Source organism: Theropithecus gelada, unplaced genomic scaffold (assembly GCF_003255815.1).
Source record: "Theropithecus gelada isolate Dixy unplaced genomic scaffold, Tgel_1.0 HiC_scaffold_117, whole genome shotgun sequence".
In the NCBI taxonomy this organism is placed as follows: Eukaryota; Metazoa; Chordata; class Mammalia; order Primates; family Cercopithecidae; genus Theropithecus; species Theropithecus gelada.
The window spans coordinates 1-11,079 of NW_020253275.1; the positions used below are offsets into that span (position 1 = coordinate 1).

The 11,079-nt window shown below is 55.8% G+C and overlaps 1 long non-coding RNA gene across 1 annotated transcript; it reads right to left on the bottom strand.

Moving 5' to 3' along the window:
• Positions 1 to 9,947: 9,947 nt before the first annotated feature.
• LOC112616869 lies at positions 9,948 to 11,079 on the bottom strand. Its single transcript, XR_003117817.1, has 2 exons — positions 10,942 to 11,079; positions 9,948 to 10,025 (listed from the first exon to the last, which is right to left on the bottom strand). It is a non-coding gene; the product is annotated as an uncharacterized LOC112616869 (long non-coding RNA).

Genomic DNA, 11,079 nt, shown 5'->3' on the forward strand with positions numbered 1-11,079 from the left:
TCTGGGTGCTGGGATCACTCCAGGTCCCTTTCCGCCTCAACTTCCTTCCACTGCCAGGGCTGGGAGTGGGGGTCTTGTGCAGGCCAAGGCTGGGGGCTCCTGACAGGCGGAGACCCTTGGTGGAGGGCCCTGGCATGGGACAGCTGGCCCTGGTCTCTCACGGTCCAAAGACTCGAGGCCCATGGCCATAACCATTAGGTGCTTCCTTTTCAGTATTATTTGTTATTATATTTTGTAGAGATCAGGTCTCACTATGTTGCCCAGACTGGTCTGGAATTCCTGGCTTCAAATGATCTTTCCACCTCGACCTCCCAAAGTGCTGGGATTACAAGCGTGAGCCACCGTGCATTCTTTCAGCGTCCCTGTCCCTTGTTTCTGAAGCCCTTTCCAGCAGGATGTCAGGGATGCAGATGTTCCTCCCTTGGGGAAGGCGTTTTGAAAGGCAATGTGGAACTGAAAGTCCCAAGTTGGTGGTGGCGTACAGTCTCAGACCCTGGCTAGCATGTGGGGAGGACACTGCCTTCCCCAGGCATCCCGGCTGCTGTAGTACCACCCCTGGCCACCTGGGGGCAACAATGCCCAGCCTAATCCAAACTCCAGCTCCCACACCCTCCTGGGAAGACCCCAGACCCTTGCCCATCCTTGCATGGAATAGATGGGAAGAATGAGACCCAGTGGGGACCTGATGTGTCTAAAGCCACACACAGAGAGCTGCTGGCGTCCGCCCTATCACCCCTAGGGTTTTCCAGCCTGTGGAAGACTTTGGGTGTCTCCCTGGCAGGGGTGCTTGGGGGTCTCTGGGGTGCACAAGCTATAATTCCCAGGGCCTTAATGCCACTGCTGGCCGCCGTGTGGCCTTGTGGAGAGGGGCAGCCCCTCCTCTCTGCTCACCTGGCAGGTTTGCAAGCCCTGATCTCCACAGCCATGTGCCACCACGCCCGGCTAATTTTTGTATTTTTGGTGGAGATGGAGTTCCACCATGTTGGCCAGGCTGGTCTTGAACTCTTGACCTCAGGCGATCCACTCACCTTGGCCTCCCAAAGAGCTGGGATTACAGGCGTGAGCCACAGCGCCCTGCCGCCTCCCTGTTCTTATCTGCAGAAGAGCAGTAAAAATATCACCCCTTGCATGGGCTGGTTGCAAGGATTCAAATGAGTTAATAGGCACAAAGCACCTAGACTGGTGCCTGGTGACAGCGTCTGCGCATCCAACACCAACCTCCTCCACGGGCGGGTCCCCTCTCCTCCCAGGCTCTGACACCGCTGTCCCCACACCCAGTGACCTTGTCATTTCCCTGCCCACTCAGCATCAAGAACCATACACACATAAGAATATAGAATTTTATCTTCTTTTAGTTAAAAAAAATAATTGTACCATAGAATGAACAAGTAGCCCCCCCCTTTTTTTTTTTTTGGCAGGGGCGGGGAAGGGAAGGTGAGAAGGAAAAAGAAAAGCAGAAAGCCCAAAGAAAAAAACATTTTATATTCATCTGTATAAACATATCCGCTAAGGCAAACGCAATCCGGGGCCGAGGCTGCTGCGCTGGGCTCGGTGCCTCCTAATTTCTGCAGATTCTAAGGCCAAAAAATAAAACCTCTGCAAGTCCGCGTAGCTTTCGAGGACTCCTGGGACATTTTACTAAAATAAAGAGTTATCGGGTTTAAAAAGCAGTGACGCCGTTATGACACACACTGAAAGTTGCATAACTGTGGCCTTGAGGGCCACTGACTTGTTTGGACTGAGTGATGGTCACAGTTTCATGACACAGCAACAGACACCACACACAGGCACACATATGTCAGCAAGCACGTGGGAAGCTGTGGCCGAACCGGGCCGGTGGTGTGGGCCTGACCACGGCCTGTCCGGGTCCCCATGCTTCCTCAGGGTGTGGGCATGACAGGCAGGTGGCTGGTGACAAGGCGGTGGACATCACTTGGGGAAGGATGGCAGGAGAGGGCTGGACAGGGCCCCGCTGCCCACCGCCTGGCGCATGCAAACACACTTAAAGCACTTCTCAGACGCTTCTCGGAGAATCAAGATGAAGCGCTCGTTTCCTTCCCTAGGAAGGCGCCAAGTCTTCCTCCCACCCCACTCTCTCCAGAGCCCCCTGGGACCCTCAGGCTGTTCTGCGTGGGTGCTAAGGAGCGGTGTCTCCGACCCCCAGAGCCTTCCCTGCCCAGGATCCCACGGCATACCCGGCAGGGGGTGGGCGTGTGAGGTAGATTGGCACAGCTGCCCCCACACCCTGCCTGGCTGGCCCCAGACATCTGGGGGTCTCCAAGTCAGCATGGGATGCTGGGGGCCTAGGTCCCTTCACCAGAACAGAAGCTCCCCACACCCTCTCCCATTTCAGTAGATAGAAGAGACAGAGGCAGAGGAAGAGCCCCTGGGGAGGGGTCCCCTCGTGCCTCCAATAAGCCCCTTGGGTCCCACTCTGTGGGGGCAGCCCTGATTCTGTCTCTTCTGCTGTCTCCCAGTCTGGGAAGGGGCTGGCAGGGGGCCCCAGGGGCGGTGCGGCCTGCTGGAGGAGAACAGGGGTTCCCAGGTCGGGGGGACGGGGATGGTGGAGGGCAGGCACATGGGGCCAGGAGGGACCTAGTGCCAGGAGCTGGGCCAGGGGCAGTGCTGGAGCAGGTAGCGGGGCAGTCAGGGGTGCAAGACAGCCCAGGGATTGCCAGGGAGGGCCGGGCCAGGCAGGGAGCCGGTGGTGCGGCCTCACAAAGAGCAGAAGGGAGCGGGGAGGGGCCGGGCCGCCTCCGTGAGACCCCTGAACTTGCTCCATTCACAGACATTTTTAGATTTTCAGTAGTGGTCCCATCAGACAGAGGCAACGATTCAGGCTCAGCCTCCCATGCGCCGCCCTTGACCACCGCGCTGGGGCCGGAGCAGGGTGGTCGGTGCAGCCCCGGCTACTTAAACGTGGACTGCAGCTCCTTGAAGGCCGCTTTCCGCTGCTTCATCTCCTCCGCCTGCTTCTTCCGTTCCTCCTGCTCCGCCTTGATCTCCTCCTCGAAGCGGCTGGACACGTTGATGGCCTGGACCTGTGGGGGCATGGGGGTGAGGGGTCAGGGCTGGATGGTGTATGTTGGGGGGGGTCTCCCTGCTACAGCTGCTTTTTCTTTTTTAATTTTTTTGAGACGGAATCTCGCTCTGTCGCCCAGGCTGGAGTGCAACGGCGCATTCTTGGCTCACTGCAACCTCTGAGGGGTGCAGGAGGCACGGCCAGGTGGCAGGCGGCGGCCTGGGTGTGTTCAGGGAAGTGTGGCGCAGTGCCTGCAGGAAGTGGCGGAGACTGGCTGGAAGGTAGGAAAGCCAGGAACAAGCATCGGGCGATAGAGATGCCTCCCCTCCGCCCTGCACACTCAGGTTCTCTTTTTTCTACCACCACAACTTGGCAGAGACAGGGATGGGGTTGGAGGCAAGTCCCTCTTGACCGGCTTCTGTGTAGTAAGAGCCTAGGTGGCCTCTCTGCCTGTTCCCTGGCTGGGAAGGCACCACTGGTTCCTGGAGCACACAGCCTGGTGAAAGAGGGCCAGGTGCTGTTTGCCCAGCTAGGCTCTCTTATCAACCAAACACCTGCCCTACTGGTCTCTGGGAACAGTGTGGGAGGAAGACAAGATGGGGGCTGGGGAGAGTGATCCCTGTGTTGGTAAAATGGGCTTTTCTTTTCTTTGGGACGGGTGTCACTGTTGCTCAGGCGCGATCAGAGCTTACTGCAGCCTCTACCTCCTAAGGAGGTCTCAAGCAATCCTCCCACCTCAGCCTTCCAAGCAGCTGGGACTGCAGGTGCATGCCACCATCCCTGGCCAACTTCTGTATTTTTTTGTAGAGATGTGGTGTATGTTGTTCAGGCTGCTCTCGAATTCCTGGGCTCAAGCAACCCTCCCACATCAGTCTCCTAGAGTGCTGGGATTACAGGCGTGCGCCTCTGTACCCAGCCAAAATGGGTTTTTCCGCACCTAAAGCTGCCTTGTGCAGCCCCTAAGGCCTTGAACTGGCTGGGTGACAGTGCTGGTGACAGCAGCACAACACAGGGACCTGTGTCTCAGAACTCTATGTCCTGGACGCCTGAGCTTCTGAATGAATGTCTCATTTGTGCACCTTTTCCAGGCTCCCCAGCTCCCTTCACCTTCTCTAGGTAAGTGTACTTTGAACACCTAATAGCAACCACGTACTGAAATGTGTCTTTACGCTGCAAACTGCTTAATACTTTTAATAACCTCATTTTATAACCAAGGCTCAGAGAGGTTAAGTGACCCACCCCCAATCACACAGCAGTAAGGAGCTGGGTCTCCAGACTAGGTCTCCTGGGTTCATAAACTTGCACCATTTGCTGTGCCCAGTCCCTCCCCCACATGTCCTGGCGCCACTGCAGAACACAAACGACGCCTCGAGTGTGAGGGGAGCATTTTTGCGAGGGATATAAGTACTTCGCAAGCCAGTGAGTCTCAGTGGTTGTGTCCCTAGAATTGGTGTGCTCTTGGTCTCAAACTCCAAGAATGAAATCGTGGACCCTTGGGGTGTTACAGTTCTTAAAGATGGTGTGGCTGGGGTTTGTTCTTTCAGACGTTCATGTGTCTGGAGCTTTTTCCTTTCGGTAGGTTTGGGTTCTTCTTGTCTTCAAGAGTGAAATTACAGAGCTGCGGGATGACTGTTACAGTTCTTAAACGCACCGTGTCTGAAATGCACGGTGTCTGGAGTTCATTCTTCCTGGTGTGTTCATGGTCTTGTTGGCGTCAGAAGTAAAGCTGCAGGCCTCCACAATAAGTTTACGGCTCAAAAACACGGCATTCAGCCACAACGATCAACATTTATTGCAGAGTAAAAGAATAAACCTTCCACAGTTAGAGAGTACATCTCATCTCGGTTGTTACTGAGAGCTCAGGCAGCCTGCTTTTATTCCCTTATCTGACCCCACCCACATCTTGCTGATTGGTCTATTTTACAGAGAGCTGATTGGTCCATTTTACAGAGAGCTGATTGTCCATTTTGACAGAGTTCTGATTGGTGCGTTTACAATCCTTGAGCTAGACAGAGTCACAGAGTGCTAGTCCTCCAAGTCTGCACTAGGTCAGCTAGATACAGAGTACCAATTGGTGTATTCACAAACCCTGAGCTAGACACAGAGTGCTGATTGGTGCTTTTACAATCCTTGAGTCAGACACAGAGTCACAGAGTGCTAGTCCTCCAAGTCTCCACTAGGTTAGCTAGATACAGAGTGCTGATTGGTGCACATACAATCCTCCCGCTAGATATAAAAGTTGTCCAAGTTCCCATTCGGTTTAGGAGCCCAGCTGGCTTCACTCAGTGGATCCTGCACTGGGGCTGCAGGCGGAGCTGCCCGCCAGTCCGGAGCTGCGCCTGCACTCGTCAGCCCTTGGGCTGTCAATGGAACCGGGCGGCTCCGAGCAGGGGGCGGCACCCGTTGGGGAGGCTCAGGCCGCGCGGGAGCCCACCGCACCTAGGGGAGCTCAGACTTGACGGGCTGCAGGTCCCGAGCCCTGCTTCGCGGGGAGGCAGCTACACCCGGCGAGAATTTCAGTGCAGCGCCAGCGGACCAGCACTGCTGGGGGATCTGGCGCAACCTCCGCAGCTGCTGGCCCGGGTGCCAAGCCCCTCACTGCCCTGGGCCGGCGGTGCCGGCCGGCCGGCCGCGCCGTGTGCTGGGCCCGCGGAGCCCGCGCCAGCGCCTGCGCCTGCTGGAACTCGCACCGGCCTGCGAGCGCCACACGCAGCCCCGGCTCCCGCCCGCGCCTCTCCCTCCACACTGCCCGCAAGCGGAGGGAGGCGACTCCGGCCTCAGCCAGCCCAGTGAGGGGCTCCCACGGTGCTGTGGCGGGCTGAAGGGCTCCTCAAGTGCCGCCAGAGTGGACGCCGAGGCTGAGGAGGCTCTGAGAGTGAGGGCTGCTAGCACATTGTCACCTCTCAGTTGGAAGTGACACAGCACAGAAAAGATGGGTCTTGGGATTGCTGGAGGGAACACAGGGTCCTGGGGACTTCTGTCCCACTGATGGGTGAGGGCTGGGGTGGAGGTGGATGGGCCAGTGGCCCCTGTGGGCAGTGGCCACCTCTGTGGCAGTAGAAGGTGGGGGACTCAGAGGGTCAGGCAGGCCAAAGCTTCTGCAGTCCAGCCTCTATCTGGAGCTGGAGGGGCTCTGGGGGGCACAGCGGAGGCCTCTCCTGTCACCTCTGGACCCTGTTTACTGCCTGCTGGAGGGCTGGGCGGGTGCCACATGACTGCAGCACTGTGCAGGGGCACCTGGTGAGGGACTCAGTCTTTCCGGAGCCAAGTCAGGAGGACTCCCCTCCTCAGTGCCCCCCACGAAAGGAAAGCCCCTGCCGCTTTCTGACCTTGGGCTCCCAGGAAGGTCAGCGATGACAATCGGGCTCTGGAGAGAAATTGCCTGGGCTCCTCAGCCACAAAATGCAGCATCTCTTCAGCTGGGGTGCATGTGCCCCCCCCAGGGGACATCTGGCAATATCTAGAGATGTTTTTGGTTGTCATACCTGGGGCGGGGGGTGCCGGTGGTATCTGGTGGGTGGAGGCCAGGGAAGCTCCATAGCGCACAGGGTGGCCCCACCACAAAGAATGACCTGGCCGGCCAGGCGCGGTGGCTCACGCCTGTAATCCCAGCACTTTGGGAGGCTGAGGCGGGCAGATCATGAGGTCAGGAGATCAAGACCATCCGGGCCAACATGGTGAAACCCCGTCTGTATTAAAAATACACAAATTAGCTGGGCATGGTGGCAAGCACCTGCAATCCCTGCTACTTGGGAGGCTGAGGCAGGAGAATCACTTAAACACAGGAGGAGGAGGTTGCAGTGAGCTGAAACTGTGCCATTGCACTCCAGCCTGGGTGACAAAGCGAGACTCCGTCTCAAAAAAAAAAGAAAAAAAAAAATGACCTGGCTTCAAGTGCCAGTGGTGCTGAGGCTGAGAACCCTGCTGCAAGGGGGCCTCTCTCATGGGCCACTGTGAGGAATGACTGAGCCCATCCCTGTCAAGGCACTCAGCACAGCTCCCAGAGCACAGAGCTAGCTGCATAAATGGCAGTCGCCGCCAATAAAACAAGATTGAATCACCTCCACTAAACTCCTGACAGAGCAGCACTTTCTCTTTACAACCCCTGTGCTCAGCAATCCTCCAGGTCCGGATTAGGTCAGAAGGGCTGTTATCGGTGGGGCCACCAGCCCCCTAACCAGCAGGTCAGGGGTTCAGGTCCCAGCCTCTGGGTCCCATGTCTCTCTCTCTCAGCCCCAGCTTTATCTGTTATTCAAAATGGATGGGTTTCTTCTGCAGCCAGGGGCAGCTCAGTTTCAGAGGAAGTGCAGATAAAGTGTCCAAACTTGGATGGAAACGTGGGCTGTGGATCCCTCTGTCTTTGGCAGCTCCCAGGCCTGGCTGGGCCGCAGCTCAAACCACGATTTGAACGGCCGGCTCTATCAATCAAGGGCCAATCAATTGCTGGGGCTGGGCTCCATCCAGGGCAAGCTCGGGCCCCCAGGGGGACAATATAGGTGCTGGCTGTGGTGCCAAAGAGTCCATCACCAAGAGGAGGTGACTGGGGCTGCGAGAGGCCAGGTGCTGGGGTGGGAGGTGAAGCCCCCAGAGGTAGCCGTGGAGGAGGCCATTCCCAAGAGACTCCTGGAGAGTGGCCATCTGCCCGGTGCCCTGGGCTCTGATGTGGTCTAGTGCAGGGGATCAGCCAGGTTCCAGGGTCAACCTGATTGAAGATGGCCTTGAGGGTTTGTGGTTACATCAACTGTGCTGAGACTGACTTGGGTCCAAACCCCAGCTCTGCCACCTGCTGGCAGAATAACCCTGGTCAAGTCATCTAACCCCACAGACCTCAGTTTCCTCATCTACATCATGGAGATCAAAGAACTCATCTCAGGATAGAGGCAAGGATTAAAAGAGACGATATAAGCAGACTCTTAGCACAGAGCCTGGTCCACAGGAAGCACTTTATACACACCTACTATGATACTAAAAACCAGTTATTATTATTCCTAACATCCACCTTTAAGATTATTAAAGAGTAAATGAGGCTGGACGCCATGGCTCATGCCTATAATGCCAGCATTTTGGGAGACTGAGGTGGGAGGATCACTTGAGCCCAGGAGTTTGAGACCAGCTTGGGCAAGATAGGCAGACCACATCTCTATAAAAAAAATAAAGGGTCAGGCATGGCGGCTCACACCTGTAATCCCAGCACTTTGGGAGTCCAAGGCAGGTGGATCACCTGAGGTCAGAAGTTTGAGACCAGCCTGGACAACATGGTGAAGCCCATATCTACTTAAAAAAAAAAAACCAAAAGAATTAGCTGGGCGTGGTGGTGTGTGCCTGTAATCCCAGCTACTTGGGAGGCTGAGGCAGGAGAATTGCTTGAACCCAGGAGGTGGAGGTTGCAGTGAGCCGAGAACGTGCCACTGCACTCCAGCCTGGGCATCAGAGTGAGACTCCATCTCAAAAAGAAGAGGATAACTGGGAATGAAGTTTGGATTAAGCAAACAGGACTGCCTTCTGTACTTGGGTACCTTCTAGTCAAATTTTAAGACCAAGCTTGCACATCATCACCTCCAGGAAGCCATCCTGGATTTCTCCCGCCAGCTGACACTAGTTTAAGTGTCCCGTTTCTTTGCTTCCGGTCCATATTTCTGTTTTCAAATGTATACTAGGGAATTTAATGATCTATTTACTGGTCTGTCTCCTGCACAGCTGGGGTCCCCCCATCCTGGATTCCCGGGTCTGGGTGGTGTTGGGCTCCCTGTAGCCCCCACTGCTTGTCAAGTAAGTCAAGTCTTTCCTGAGACTTGCCTTGGCATCATTGGGGTGTGGGAGTCACACCATGGTCCCCACTCCCAGGGGACAAAGTCTGGTGGAGAAAAAGGAGAACTCTTGGGCCAGTCTGAGCAGCTGCAGCCGAGGGCTCTCCAGCAAGGGGTCCCGAGGCTGGGCTGGGGGCACCTCCACAGAACAGGACATTCCCAGGAGCACGCCAGGCCAGAGGCCCCTATCACCAGGGTCTGATCCCCCTGGCATGTCCCTCCCTGGCCACCCCCATCATCAGGGTCCGATCCTGCTGGCATGTCCCTCCCTGGACACTGGGTCTGTTTCATCTCGGGCTCCTCTTGGCCTCTTGTCAGCCTCAGGAGAACTCTCTTCTGCTGGATCAGGCATTGCCAGCTGTCCCAACTCCTTCCTCTCTCTGGGCCTCAGTCTCCCCACCTGTCTAATGCAATGAAAGCGTATCCAGCTCTCACCACTGTGATTCTGTGTGGAAACCATTGCCTTCTTCAAACGTGTGTCTCCTGAGGGTGATGCTGGGGTCTCCTCCTCTTCCTTTACCCTCACCATGCCCAGCACCGGCTCACTAAACACGTCTCAAAGCAGAGAGCCCCTGCCAACAGCAGACGCGGGGTCTGTGCTGCAGGGTGGGTTGGGGGGGTCCCGGCTGGGGAGCCCCTTCCCCAGGAGTGGCTGTCCCTGAGCTTTGGCCATCCTCCTGTGGGGTGGTCTCTCTGGCCTGGGGGAGGCTGCTCTTGGGGAGACCCTGTCTTCCACCTGCAGCTGGGGGCTGTGAGGACCTGCCAGGCCCCTCGGTGGAGGTAGGATCAGAGAAGTGAGTGATTTCATCAGCGTCTCACCTGTTCACAGCTTGTGAGATGGAGTGGGGAAGGTGTCTGATGTGTCCTTAACTCCCATCACCTCTGGCTTCATGCAAGACTCCCTGGGCTCTCCACCCCCAGCCCCCTGCCTGCCATTAATGCCCCAGGAGGCTCCTTCCTTGGCCCTCTCTCCGGGCCTCCGTTTCCCCACCTGTCGAATGCAGAGTGGGGGAAACTGGCTGGGTGGGGTCTCTCTTTGGCTGCATAGTGTGGAAAGGGGCAGCACCAGAGAACTGGGAAGCAACAGTTAGAGGCCGCGCAAATCAAGGATCCAGGCGGCCCCGGGAGAAGGAAGTTTATTGCTCTTGCAGGGACTCCCTGTCGCCACTCCCAGCAACAGGTCACAGCTGCATTTTCTGGAGGAGCAGAGAACAGTGTGAGGGACTCAGGGCTGTGCCACCTTCCGGGGCGGCACAAGGCTTTGTCTGGAGGGTGGGTCCATGGGGGCATGGCCAGCAGCCTTCACATGCCATCCTTATCCCTGTCCAAAGGGTCTGAGCCCCTCAGCATTTCAGGCCATTGTGCAAAGGGGTCTTGCAACACATGTTGTCCCCAGTGGGGAAGCCCCCAGCCCAGGGTGACCCTCTGTTCCCCTACTCTCAAGATGATAAGTGGCCATCCACACCATCCCTCTCCTCTGCTGGGCCACAGTCTCAGAGGGTCAGGTTTTGGGGGAGACTGGTGTGGGGCCTGGATGGGGACATAAGTGCTTGATGAAGGCAGTGGATGGATGGATGGAGGAGTCGATGACTGTTTTCCTTATTGGGACCCAACTCAAGGCCTGCTACTGGAAGCACTCAACCAATATTTCTTGAATGAGAGAGTAAATGTGTGAATAAGTGCATGAATGAATCACTGAATGAGCAAATGAGAGAGTGACTAAATGCATGAATGAATGAGTGACTAAATGCATGAATGAGTGAATACATGCAAGCATGAGTGAATAAATGCATGAATGAGTGAATAAATGCAAGAATGAATGAAGAAGTGATGAATAAAGGTGTGAATGAGTGAAAATGCATTAATGAGTGAATAAATGCATGAATGAGTGAATAAATGCATTAATGAATGAGTGAATAAATGCAAGAATGGGTGAATAAATGCATGAATGAGTGAGTGACTAAATGCATGAATGAGTGAATAAGGGCAGGAATGAGTGAATGAATAAGTGAATAAATGAATGAATGAATAAATGCATGAATGAGTGAGGGGGTGGGCGAGTGAGGGCGAGGGGCTGACAGGTGCAGGGACAGCTGTGGAGGCGGCACCCACCTCGTTGATCCAGTCGATGTAGGCGGACACCCGGGTGTAGACTACCGGCTTCTTGCGGGTGTTGCAGCCCAGTGGGGAGCCAAAGCTGATGATGCCAAACACCTCCCAGGAACCGTTCTCCAGCTGGCAGTTCAGTGG